This window comes from Hyla sarda, chromosome 4 (genome assembly GCF_029499605.1).
Source record: "Hyla sarda isolate aHylSar1 chromosome 4, aHylSar1.hap1, whole genome shotgun sequence".
NCBI classification, from domain to species: domain Eukaryota; kingdom Metazoa; phylum Chordata; class Amphibia; order Anura; family Hylidae; genus Hyla; species Hyla sarda.
In genome coordinates, this window is record NC_079192.1 from 7,923,864 (window position 1) to 7,938,337 (window position 14,474).

Consider the following 14,474-nt stretch of genomic DNA (forward strand, 5'->3'; position numbering starts at 1 on the left):
TATCCAAAGGGCCGGACTCAGCCGTGCCAGCCCGGACCTGAGGATTCCGAAGGAGGGTGAGTGGTGCTGTGCACGAGACTTGACATTTCCACCGCTGACAGTGTTTGCTACATTGTCTGCATTATTTAACTTAGTCGCAACAAAGGTATAACTTTGACAGGCACATCACCGCTATTACTGAAGATTTGTCTATGAACTCTTTATTGTAGCCACTGTCGCTACATTTGCTACTATATATTCGCTACTCTGGATATACCTGAACTAATCGAGACTTTTTATTCTGGACATTCTTTGTGGATTTTCTGTTGAATTATTCCTATGAAATATATGGATTGAGAACATATTTTCATGATATATCCAGCAGATACTGATTAATTTTTTTGGTGCTACTTATCCATCATATTTATCTTAATGTTATTGTGTTATTTAATCATTTATTTTACCTATTTTATACCTAGTATATGCCATTCACCTTTAGCAAGGGCCCTGCTAGGTGATTGGTTATATATACCCTTTTTTATATAATAAAGCCCATCTTTTGGATCCTATCTTCACTAGTCTTTCCTTTCTTTTCTCCCCTGTGCTTTCAAGGACGGGAAATTAGTTTAGTTGGGTAACCCTAGCTCTAAATGCATTGTACATATTAGTCAAGGCTTTATTACATTTTTCCCCCGTGTCCGTAATGCGTTTAGCATGTAACATCTGACTAAAGGGAAGAGAGTTGATCATGGGGTGGGGATGGCAACTCTCATACCTGAGAAGGTTGTTGCAATCTGTGCTCTTCTTGTATAGATCAGTTGTCAATCCCGCCCCATCAATCGACACAGCAACATCCAGGAATTCTATAGTGTCCTGTGAGAAAACATAAGTAAATTTCACATCATTATCCAGAGAATTTATCATGGAATAGAATGACTCCAATTCCCCATCTGTTCCAGTCCAGATGAGGAAGACGTCGTCTATGTATCTCCACCACCCCAGGACATGCCTAAAGTGGTGGGACACATAGACGATGATCTCATGTTTGATGATCAGTATTACTTGCAGAAAAGGGGTGTGGCCATGGGGAGTAACATGACCCCTAATTACGCTAACATCTTTATGGCGTACATCGAGGAGACCGTCATCTATGTGTCCCCCCATTTTAGGCATGTCCTGCGGTGGTGAAAATGCATAGACGACGTCTTCCTCATCTGGACTGAAACGGATGGGGAATTGGAGTCATTCTATTCCATGATAAATTCTGTGGATAATGATGGGAAATTTACTTATGTTTTCTCACAGGACACTATAGAATTCCTGGATGTTGCTGTGTCGATTGATGGGGCGAGATTGACAACTTATCTATACAAGAAGAGCACAGATTGCAACAACCTTCTCAGGTATGAGAGTTGCCATCCCCGCCCCATGATCGACTCTCTTCCCTTTAGTTAGATGTTACGTGCTAAATGCATTACGGACACGGGGGGGAAATTTAACAAAGCCTTGACTAATATGTCCAATGCATTTGGAGCTAGGGGATACCCAACTAAACTAATTTCCCGACAGAGATTGAAAATTGAGCATGGGGAGGGGGGTGCACGTGGGGTCTCTATACCAGACTCGCGTGTACCCTTTATGTCCATGTTCAATGACAAATCTAGCAAGATTGCCCAAATACTGAATAAACACTGGAATCTGATTGGGGATGGATATCCCAAGATCCCAGAATTTCAGCAGCGACCGTTGATCTTGTACCGTAGGGCCCCTAACTTGAAGGATAAGCTTGTTAGAACAGATGTTTCAATTAAGCCACCTAACAGACAAAAAATTTTAACTATTGAGAATAAAGGATGTTTCCCCTGCTGTGCATGTGTGAATTGCAAGCATGTACAGAGGGGTAACAATTTCATACACCCCCAAAATGGAACAGTTCACAAAATTAGGTTCTACCTCACATGCCATTCAGACTACATTATCTATGAGTTGTGGTGTCCATGCTGTTTGGTATACATAGGAGAGACTGCCAATGACTTTAAAACCCGTCTAAATCAACATAGATATAGTATTAGAAAAAGGAGGTTAGACTTACCTGTATCCACTTCGTGGAGTTAGGGCACCATGAACGGGATCTCAAAGCAATGATAGTCGACCACATCCCGCCCCTAAAGCGTGGGGGGAACAGGATTTCCATTTTGAAAAAACGTGAGTTACACTGGATCTATAAGTTGGATTCCCTAAAACTGTGAGGACTAAATGTGAAGTTCAAGACAAACAATAAGATGTTTACTAGGTGAATAAGATTTGGTCCCCATGAAATTACTGACCCATGTTCTGTGTAGGACGTGTACAAACACAGTATAAAGTTTTAATATATATATATATATATATATATATATATATATATATATATATATATATATATATCTTTTCTTATGTTGAATCTATATATTTTAAGTGTGTGCAGTTGTGCAGAGAGGATGTGCAATTGCATAAAAAAAAAAAAAAAAAATATATATATATATATATATATGTGTGTTCTTAAAAAAAAAAAATAAATAAATAAAAAAAAATATATATATATATATATATATATATATATATATATATATATATATATATACTAATGGCACCATTCTGTTTTTTCTTGTTTCAGGTCTGGACATGGCACTGAGATGGCCTTACTTGTTACATCTTCTATATCTGATTCTCTGATGGGGTAACTGTCCGGACTGGGGGAGTGTCTGCAGTGTCTTTTTGGTACTGCTGGAGTCCCCCTTACAGCGCGGTGCACTTGGAATTGATAATTTCATGGTGCGCCGAGCTCCGGCCAGTTTGCCCTTCATTCTGAAAAAGCTGCCCGTCTACAACATGGGGCTGTAATACTCAGTTGCTATGTACGCATGCGCATACACTGACACTTGCGGTCTCCTTGGAGACGCTATGCTACTTCCTAATTGGCTTAGCCTAGTCACGTAGGACGCGAGGCAGATCCTCCCCTCCGGTGTGCGGACGCGGGCTTTTGCCTGCTTCTGCGCAGTTTACTATGACCAACGCTACTTTTACTGATGCACTGTACTTATGGTGAGTGTTTTGTCCCCTTCATGCCCTCCTGATTGATTTAAATTGCACTGTCACTTTATTTAGCACTTTGGTATCCCATAACACATAGTGATGATTATATGCACATGAATTTCTGGATACCAATATGTATAATTGCGCAATGCTTATTTTATAATATGCTCATATTGTTTACAATTTTTATGCACATGCACTTTATGTATATGATTGTTGTGACACATTGTAATTTGAATTTGATTGGCTGTACTGAATTTGATGATGTCATTTGTGGCTATTTAAGAGCCAGTGTTTGCACAATGCACTATGCCCGAAGATGGTGGTGTGAGACTATCGAAACGGAGCTTTCTGTTTGCTTTCTGTTTTATGGAATAAATCTTTTACATTGGACTTCTACGTGTGTGCTGCAGTCTTTTCTACTACTACTTGATAGATAGATAGATAGATAGATAGATATGAGATAGATAGATAGATAGATATGAGATAGATATGAGATAGATATGAGATAGATAGATATTAGATAGATAGATAGATAGATAGATATGAGATAGATAGATAGATAGATAGATAGATAGATATGAGATAGATAGATAGATAGATAGATTTGAGATGATATTTCTCACTTATTTCAATATGTTTGAAGCATTTCATCTACCTTTCATCACAGTTTATATCTATTTACAGCATATCTGATCCTCTCTGGCCCAGAGGGGTCTCATTATTTGGTATAAATCCCCTCAGTATATTCTCTAATAGTATTTTTTTCCTCTGAGAAATCTGGCGTGTTATATAAGGAAGGAGCGCGGGGTGACACAGGCGGCACATTGTACCTGCAGGGGGAGGCGGATGTTATTATTTCTTCTGGCTTCCTTTGTACTTGGTGATTCCTTTATGACTTCTCACCTGTTCAGTCTCCTTTCTGCTATAAGAAACCTTCATGACATCCTTCTACCACCAGGTAACCTCATGTTTTCTCCCCAATGTAACACAAGGGCTGGATCCTACCAGACGTTTCGACCATCATGTGTTGGCCACAAACCTACTAATCGGAATGGAAGAATGGGAAATAAGCTTTAAAGAACTCATTATTTTCTCAATACCTCTGAAATAAAAAGCAGTGCATCTCCACTGTAGACAACAAACAAGCCCTAGTGAGGTGTATGGAATAGTTACCAAGTATAATTTTGTCTCTACAGTGAATAAGAACCGTGTGTTTGAGATTTACCAGGGGTCCATGGACTAATGATGCATCAATGTGTCTTTTTTTAATTTGACCAAATAAAGAATACATTGTAACATACTTACCTTGCCTTAAAGGGGTACTCTGGTGGATTATTATTTTTTTTTTGTCTTTTAACCTCATGACTTCTGGCCTCAGTTCTGATTCTGACTATACTTTTTTATAATGGTTGTCCATCACTTGCCGACCTAGGTTCTAATGAAGATTTTACCCCACCCACCGGCACCAGTACTCCTTCCCAGGCACCGGAAAAAACAATATGCTCTACCGACATAGTTTGTAAGGTTAAAATAAAATTAAAAGAGTCCATCGAGTTCAATCTAAAACCCTACTGTGTTTAACCAGAGGAAGGCAAAAAAAAAAAAAAACAACATGAGGCTGATGCCAATTGCCACATAATAGAGGAAACATTCCTTCCCGACCCCAATATGGCATCAGAATAAATTGCACAGGACACAGGTGAGCACCTTAAGGTCCTTTATACACCTTTTACTAAAGTCGACCAAACTTATGACAGCCGCTCTGTAAGGTGGCCCTTCGGCTCTTGACCGAAAAAGATCTTGAAGGGATAATACGGGACAGGAGCAGACTGGCTGCAGCTTAACCCTCCTCTTTTCATAGACAACACATGAACTTCCAGTTATGCCTGGATGACACAAGAATGTATTAAAGGGGTTATCAAGGAATAGAATAACTGAGCTAATAATTTCTTTCAAAAACAGTTCCACGTCTGTCCCCAGGTTGGGTGTGGTATTACAACTTGCCTCCATTTACTTCAATGGAACTGAGCTGCAGACCACACCCGACCTGGAGATAACCCCTTTAAGGCAACCATACACCTTTTACGAAAGTCGACCAAACTTACGCCGAGTTCAGTTGGAGCTCTGTATCGTGGCCCCTCGGCTCTCCACCAACAAAAGATCTTGAAGGGATAGGATGGGGCAGGAGTATGCATTATAGATTCCAAATTTTCAGACTGTGAAAATGAAATCATTCTTGTGTCATCCAGGCATAGCTGGAAGTTCATGTGTTGTCTACGAGAAGAGGAGGGGTAAGCCGCTGCAGCTTACCTCTCCTCTTCTCGTAGACAACACATGAACTTCCAGCTATGCCTGGATGATACAAGAATGAATTTATTTTCACAGTCTGCAAAATTGGAATCTATAATGTCATTCAGACAAGAAAGTAAGGTTGGACACGTCTGTATTAATGTGAGTTTATCTTTACCTCTTCTAGGGTGTTGAGATTTGGTTATTTATATTTTAGGTTATCAAGTCAATGCAAGAAAAGAATGTCACCTTCATCTCAGATGTCATCCTTCTCGGTTTCCAAAATCTCCAAAATTTCCAACCTTTATTCCTTGCTCTACTTTTGATTATTTACTTTGCAACTGTGATGGGAAATCTTCTGATCATCATCTTGGTCTTCTCTAGTAAGACCCTTCATTCTCCGATGTACTTCTTCATCTCACATCTCTCTGTATCTGACCTCCTGCTCAGTACAGATATCACCCCACAAACACTATCAATAGTCCTGAATGGGACCGGCACCATATCTTTTACACGCTGCCTTACAATTCTACTTTTTCTCAGTGTCGGAATGTTCAGAGGTTTTTCTCCTCACTGTGATGTCTTATGACCGATTCTCAGCTATTTGTAACCCGTTGCGTTATCACAGTATAATGAACAGTGCGTTGTGTGTCACGTTGGGTACCATGTCTTGGCTATTAAGTTTCTTGATTATTTTTATTTATACAATAACAATAACTTTTCTAAATTTTTGTGGGCCCAACGTGATTGACCATTTTTTCTGTGACTATCCACCTATCATACAACTTTCTTGCTCAGATGTCTCTGTAGTCCAGCTGGAAGTCATGTTCCTGGGCTCCCTGGCTCTTGTTCTTCCATTTGGAATCATTTCAGTTTCCTACATTTACATTCTTCAAGTTATTTTAAAAATCCCATCAATGGCTGGAAAACACAAAGCCTTCTCCACCTGCAGCTCCCACCTCACTACCGTGTCCCTGCTTTATACGATTTTGTTCAGTATTTATGTCCTTCCAACTGGACGGTCAATGTCCACAGGTAAAATCCTATCTATGTTTTACACAATGGGAACCCCGCTGATAAACCCCATTATATACAGTTTGAGGAACAAAGTCATGAAAGAATCCTTTAGAAAAGTTATCAGCATGATGTGGCCAGCTTCATGAGCCAGTTGTATGGAACGAAAGCTCCTCAGCGACTTCACTATATCTGCAGCAATACTAGTTGCCCCAAACACAGTTTATGCTAGTATAAGTTTTTCCGATCCTTATCAGCTGCCTATTTAAGATTTTAGTACAACAGCACCAAAAGTGAAGTTGTGGATTAAAGTTGTGGTTTGTTGTGGGGGGGAAAAAAACAGGCAGGAAGATGTCTTCAACCCTTTCTCTCTTTATATAATTGTGGCCAATGACTTGTCTACCATTCTTCTGGGTGGCACGGTTATTGTACCAGGAGAGCATCTAAGGTAACTAAAAGGCTGGGAAGAAATAATCAATGGTTCTGTGGAGACTCAAGGGTGTTGTGTATAATGCACTGATGGGGTGTGGTGACTGAGATCAAGTTTGTGACATCAGAGGAGAAACAAAAAAGGCAGTGTCCCGTGCCCAACAGAATAAAAGTGAATTCAAACTTCATATTTTAATAGTCCATATTAAAAACAGGGGAATAGCAACATGTTACTATAGAAAGGGAAAAACTCAGACTCATTTCGGGATGAATTATTAACCCTTAATCATGGCAAGGATACAAGTAGAAAATAAACATTTAAATAACTTGGATGCAGGAATGAAGACTGAATTGCACGTGTCAAACAGTGGGAGGGGAAAACCACACCAACGGATAGACAATGACGTGTCTTCCTGTCAATCATGGTAAACGTCAGGGAACAATGCAAATTGTATGAAAAGAACACACCTCATGTGATCAAAACAACTCTAAACATAATTTAGTGCGATAGGTTCCCATATTATATATATCATACATACTGATCATGCAAAAAGGGAACGAACCAACATGAAAAAACTTTAGCATAGAAATGGATAACGTAAAAAAAGTAGGTTGTGACCATGTGAATGAACAGTAGAAAATTGTCATAAAGCAAAATAAATAAATTGTGATTAGAATGTTCACATATAACAAAACATGGAGGAAAAACAAAGAAACAGGTTCATGGAACCATAAAATAATACATCTGTGTTAAAGGAAAAGCAGCATCTAAGGAATCAAAAAGTCACTGATATAAAATGAAAATGAGTAATAGTTAGTAGAAATACAGAAGGTCATTGTGATAACTCAAACCTTGTGGGTCTCCGGTATCTAAATTCAGAATCCAGAAATCCTCCCTAGTATATAGGGCATGAGATCAATCCCCTTGGTTTCCTTTAGTATAATGTTATTTCATTTTGCTATTTCTGTGTGTCTGAAAAAGGGACCGACTGGTTGTTTCGTTGAGCTGATGCAGTAGTGCCATGTTCATCGTCCGAAACATCAGTGCAGTTGTCCGTGGATTCAACATCGGTGGAGCTGAAGCTCACATTTTTGTTTATTTGTTGGTTGGAGCGGTATCCATGGCTATTTTTTATGATTGATTTTGGTCTATAGCTTTTTCGTTGCCATGTGTACACTTGATTTGTAGTGTAATCTCTCAGGTCCCTATTTAGATTTTTTGGGCTGCAGCTAATATCTCTTCTAGTTGTTTTAGTTGTTCCTCCATTTTACTTTGTAGGGCAGGGAGTTCTGAAGTATCCTCATAATTATTTACAGATTCCATGAGGGTATTAATATTTTCTTCTAGTTCCTCCATTTTCTTAATAATAATTGTCATAAGCTCAAATGAGCATTTATTGAGAGCATTGTTCCAACGGTTTGTGAAATGATCACTGTATACAGTAGTGGCTTTTTCCCGTATTCTAATTGTTTGTTAATGTATTCGGATAGAGTTGTAGCATCCCACCATACTTTGCGTTGGTGTTTTTTCATTTGTTCTATTTCGCGCATTAACTGATTGAGGGCTGGAGTCTCTGGAAAAAATTATTGTAACTTTATTGCATCTTTCTGTATTGTTAGACAATTATATTTTCTGGAAACCGTTTTGAAGGTTAGTATCAGTCACGTTGAAAAACTGTAATCTTGTGGTGTTTGTTAAGAAAAATAGTAACATTTTTAGAAATAGAAAATGCACATGGAGAGAAAAAACTTTGCACAAGTATCGCTGAATGAATGTTCGAATGATGGCCATATGTGGTTGTGGAAGCACGATAGGCATACGGAGACAAATTGCAAAAAATAGAAAAAAACACAAATCAGCTCACCACTCACCGTCAATGTCCATAGCATCTATAAGGATGGAAGCACGGTGGTTCAATGGGCCGTATCCCATGTAGACATCAGAGGAGAAACAAAAAAGGCAGTGCCCCGCTCCCAACGGAAAAAAAGATGAATTCAAACTTCATACTTTAATAGTCGTTATTAAAAACAGGGGAATAGCAACTTGTCACTATAAAAAGTGAAAAACTCTGACACATTTCGGGCTGAAACATTAGCCCTTAATCATGGCAAGGATACAAGTAGAAAATAAACATTTAAATACCTTGGATGCAGGAATGAAGACTGAATTGCACGAGTCAAACTGTGGGAGGGGAAAACCACACCAACGGATAGACAATGACGTGTCTTCCTGTCAATCATGGTAAATTTCCGTGAACAATGCAAATTGTATGAAAAGAGCACACCTCATGTGATCAAAACAACTCTAAACGTCATATAGTGTGGTAGGTTCCCATATTATATATATATATATATCATACATACTGATCATGCAAAAAGGGAACGAACCAACATGACAAAACTTTAGCATAAAAATGAATTACGTAAAAAAAAGTAGGCTGTGACCATGCGAACGAAATGTAGAAAATTATATATAAAAAAAGGGATGTATAACAAGTGTATACAGGAACAGTCCGCACGTGCGATCCCAATAATGGTCCAAGTTGAGGGTACTGCAGCGCTGCAAAAGGCTGTAAGGTAGGTATCCGATAGTTATAAAGGTGCTGATGAAGGTAGATACCCAATGTATGCAATTCTGGCTACTGAAGAATGAGACCTCTGTCTTGAAACGCATATAGCCCTGTTTGCCATTCATATCTACCTCCATCAGCACCTTTATAACTATCGGATACCTACGTTACAGCCTTTTGCAGCGCTGCAGTACCCTCATCTTGGACCACTATTGGGATCGCGCGCGCGATCCAGCACGAGGACGCCAGCTCACTTACCTGTTCATACCATCCAGCAAACGCTACGGCCGGACGCAGATCCGTGCCCACCTGTACCCCGCCGGGACCGCTGGAGCAACCACCCCTGGGCCGGAGGCAATTCTGTGCCAGCTCCGAGTGTTATCACTACCGCAAGGCAGCGTGAACCACACCCCGTTGCGGATTACAGGTACCATACTGTATGTACAGCGTTTTCTGAAACTCCTTTATAACACGGTGAACAAGTCTGGCACTCTATATACCATTACTTGCTGCACGGACATCACTTTATCATAGACTATTTCTCTAGCAAATTGACATTCATTTAAAGGTGGCTGATCGCGATATATCATTTTGCATATCATCTTTTAATATATTTTTATTAGTATATGTTTTTTAATAGTTGTAATACATCTTGTGCAAGGGCCCTGCACTGATGTATATTGCATCATGATTGAATAAATGTGATGTACATTTTTCATGTTTCCAACCTTAATTTGGGACTACTAAGGAATATATATCTAATTTTCATTTTTTAATTCACTATAGCAATATTTTTATATTTTTTTTATTTCATTTATTTTTTTATTTTTTTATTTTCTATTTTCTTTCCTCTCTTCTATTTCCTCATTTCTTTTTTCTACTGGCTCTAGAGGACTGGTCCCTGTATACACTTGTTATACATCTCTTTTTTATATATACTTTTAGGTCTGTGGGGTATAGACCTACCCAGATAACCTCGAGTCAGCTACGGCTGAGTGAGCTACACAATCCTTGTTGTATTATTGAAATGTAGAAAATTGTCATAAATCAAAATAAATACATTTTGATTAGAATGTTCACATATAACAAAACATGGAGGAAAAACAAAGGAACAGGTTCATGGAACCATAAGATAATACATCTGTGTTAAAGGAAAAATAGCATCTAAGGAATCGAAAAGTCACTGATATAAAATGAAAATTAGTAATGGTTAGTAGAAATACATAAGGTTGTTGCGATAATTCAAACCTTGTGGGGCTCCGGTATCTAAATTCAGAATCCAGAAATTCTCCCTTGTATATAGGGAATGAGACCAATTCCCACCTTGTATGGGGGGTGGACTTTTCTTGACTTAACCCTCATGGGGAATGTCACAGCAGGCAAAGTTGACATCACATCAAACCGCAAACCGACGGCTGGCAATAACATTCTGCATGCACACAGCTGCCATCCCACCACCAAATATCTCCCTATTGGACAATATATTAGAGCCAAGAGAGCGTGTTCAGATGAGGCGGCATATAACAAAGTGAGCCATGATATATCCACTAGGTTGACACAAAAAGGCTACGCTCTCTTCTGTTCTTGCAATAGCAAAAGCCAAAGCAGACTCGAAAGACTGACTATTTAAGTACAAAATGAAAAGATCATAATCAAAAACATACAAAACAAGAACCATAAACAAAATCTGACTTTTTCTGCATTCTATGTTTCCTTGTTTTTCTAGCCAAAATCCTCCAAACAGGTTTCAGATGTGTGGCAAAAAGAGCCAAATCGTTGGCCAACATACTGTCACCCAATGATTTCTCTTCCAAGGATTCTACCAATATATGGCTGGGCACCAAGGGATGTTGCAGATGTGGGGTTAACACATCAAGCCGTGTAATAGTTTTACATCGTCAGTAGCAGGACCCACTTACTTGATCAAATCGCTGATTAATTGTGAGTCCTCCCACGCTGTCTATTGTGCCACATGCACGGCGTGTAATACCCAATATGTGGGATGTACCACCAGAAAATTAAAATGCAGAATAGCTGAACATTTTAGAGACGGCATATATACTTCCTTCCGCTCCACATCAGGTTTGTCAAGACATATTGAAGAAGTGCATTCAGGATCATGCGTGAGAATCATTATACAGGGAAATAGAGGAAGTACATCCCCCATACGAGGTAGGGATAGGTCTCCTGCCCTATATATTAGGGAGGATTTCTGGATTCTGAAGTAAGATACCGGAGCCCCACAAGGTTGACAGTGACTTTTCGATTCCTAAAATGCTGCTTTTCCTTTAACACAGATGTATTATCTTATGGTTCATTGAACCTGTTTCTTTGTTTTTCCTCCATGTTTTGTTATATGTGAACATTCTTATCACAATTTATTTATTTTTCTGTATGACAATTTTCTACATTTTGTTCGCATGGTCACAACCTACTTTTTTACGTAATTCATTTTTATGCTAAAGTTTTGTCATGTCTGTTCGTTTAGAGTGGTTTTGATCATATGAAATGTGTTCTTTTCATACAATTTGCATTGTTCTCGGAAGTTTACCATGATTGACAGGAAGACACGTCATTGTCTATCCGTTGGTGTGGTTTTCCCCTCGCACTGTTTGACACGTGCAATTCAGTCTTCATTCCTGCATCCAAGGTATTTAATCGTTTATTTTCTACTTGTATCCTTGCCATGATTAAGGGCTAATATTTCAGCCCAAAACGCGTCAGCTTTTTTTCAGTTTTTATAGTGACATGTCTCTATTCCCTCTGATGTCTACGTGGAATACGGCCCATTGATCCTCCGTGCTTCCATCCTCATAGATGCCATGGACATTGATGTATATTAATGTCAATTTTTCTCTCTATTTTTTTGCAATAAAGATTGTGACGTCAGGGTAGTGTTAACCTCCACACTCTAAGGATATGCTGCGTCCTGGGCAGGGTTACAGAAACCACTTTTACTCAAAGTTCTTGCAGGCAGATGGTACAGGCCATGTAATTTAAAGGGGTTATCTAGGAAAAAACTAGATAAACTAGATTTTTTTAAGATGTCAACTGGCACTAGTCATGGGCACTGTCATTAACTTTTTTTTTATATGTTGTAGTACTGATGTACTATAACATATTTCTAATATACTTCAATTTTATTTATTTTTTTAATTAAAATACTTTATTTTAATTTTGAAATCCGGCCACTAGGGGTCTCCTTCCTAGTGGCCGGTTGCAGCCTGCTGTGACATCACAGATGAATTCAGACGATTCCCGGCCAGGCATCAGGCTGCGCTCGCTCCCTGCCTGTCAATCAGATAGGCGGGAGCGAGCGCTTTGAACTATAAGGATGCGCGCAGGCTTCCTGGCCTAGCACGCCGGCCCGGCTCCTGGTGTGTGTGTAAACCCTGCACTTTAGCCTTTTTGGGGGGACGAGGGTGGGGCATAGCGGGTTGCATGGCGGGATTCGGGAGGGGATAGCGGGTTGCACGGCGGGATTCGGGAGGGGAAAGGGGGTTGCACAGCAGCATTTGGGAGGGGATAGCGTGTTGCATGGTGGGGTTCGGGATGGGATAGCGGATTGCACGACGGGGTTCGGAGGTACTGTTTTCACCACAGGGTGCCTCCAGTTTCACCACTACAACTCCCAGCATGCCCTGACAGCCAATAGATGTCGGGGAAACCTGGAAGTTGTATAGGTGAAACAGCTGGAAGCACCCTGTATAGATGAGCTAAGGGCGGAAGTGTCGGCCCCAGCAGGCATCAGTGACGTTGTGCCTGCTGGGGAAGTCTGCTTGGTAGTGAGCACACTACCAGGCAGACGAAAAGCCATTTTTAATATAGTAGAAAAAATGTAAAGGCAGGGAGGGGGTTAGAGATAGATGGGCAATAGGCAGGGACAGAAAAAAATTGGATTGTGGGAGCTACCCTTTAAACAGACTTGTAAATTACTTCTATTAGAAAATCTTAATTCTTTCAGTACTAATGAGCTGCTGAAGTTTATTTTTTTTTTCTGTCTAAGTGCTCTCTGATGACACCTGTCTCAGGAACTGTCCAGCATAGAAGGAAATCCCCATGGCAAACCTCTTCTACTCTGTTCAGTTCCTGAGACAAACAGAGATGTAAGCAGAGAGCACTGTTGTCAGACAGAAAATAACAACTCAACTTTAGCAGCTGATAATTATTGGATTAAAATTTTTTAATAGAAGTAATTTACAAATCTGTTTAGGTTTCTGGAGCCAGTTGATATAAAAAAAGTTTTTTCCTGGAATACCCCTTTAATGGCAAACTTTGGTTGTGCGATAATTGGGGGAAAGTTGCAGAGATTGTCACTGTAGATCACTGGGCACTTTGAGATTTGTAATTATAGTGCAGCTGCTACAACTTTACTTGGCTTAACCTGACGTTATGCTTACTTTGGAGACAACAAAGAGAATTGGGGTACTTCACAATGCATCCACAGAATTGCTTACCGCCAGGGGTAGACCTGGACTTTTGGACTGGAGTGGCCAGAGGAACTTCACTCACACTACCCTTGACTTGTGCTCTGGGGCCCTTTCAGCTTTCGGATACTTCTCCCCACAACTTGGACTTTGACTGACTTTACCTGGATGGCAAGATGCTTGTGGTTTGCTGTAGTTGTTTGACACTTGACTTCTCAGACACCACTGACTTCTGTGACTTGGCCGCTGCACTGATCTCTCCTCCACACCACACTACACAGACTCTCCTATCCCCTCCTTGCTCAGGAACAGATTTTACCCTCTTCTCCTTCGCGACCCCAGCTAGCACTTATTCCTCTCTGTCTAGACCGACCAGGAGCTTGGTGCCTACAACTTTAATTGTCCACAGTGATCACATGACACCTCTGCCACTTTATAAAACATAAATGGGTGTAAAACATAGAAATGTGTATGGGGAGCAGTCTGCAAGTCGGACCTAGGGCTGCTGTAATTTTGTTCCTGGTTTTATTTATCTGGCCAGGTAGGTTAGTTGATAGGTCCTGCACTACTTGGCGTGGTGTGCGGGCTCAGGTGTGTCCTTCATATAAGGATATACTGGCTAATGTCTCAAATTTTACATAAGTTTTGAGGGTTAGCTAATGTCATTGTTTATATCTGCCACAGGATT

The 14,474-nt window shown here is 40.0% G+C and overlaps 1 pseudogene; it reads left to right on the forward strand.

Moving 5' to 3' along the window:
- The first annotated feature begins 5,575 nt into the window (after positions 1 to 5,575).
- Positions 5,576 to 6,509, forward strand: LOC130367202 (olfactory receptor 1468-like; annotated as a pseudogene).
- The last annotated feature ends 7,965 nt before the right edge of the window (positions 6,510 to 14,474 follow it).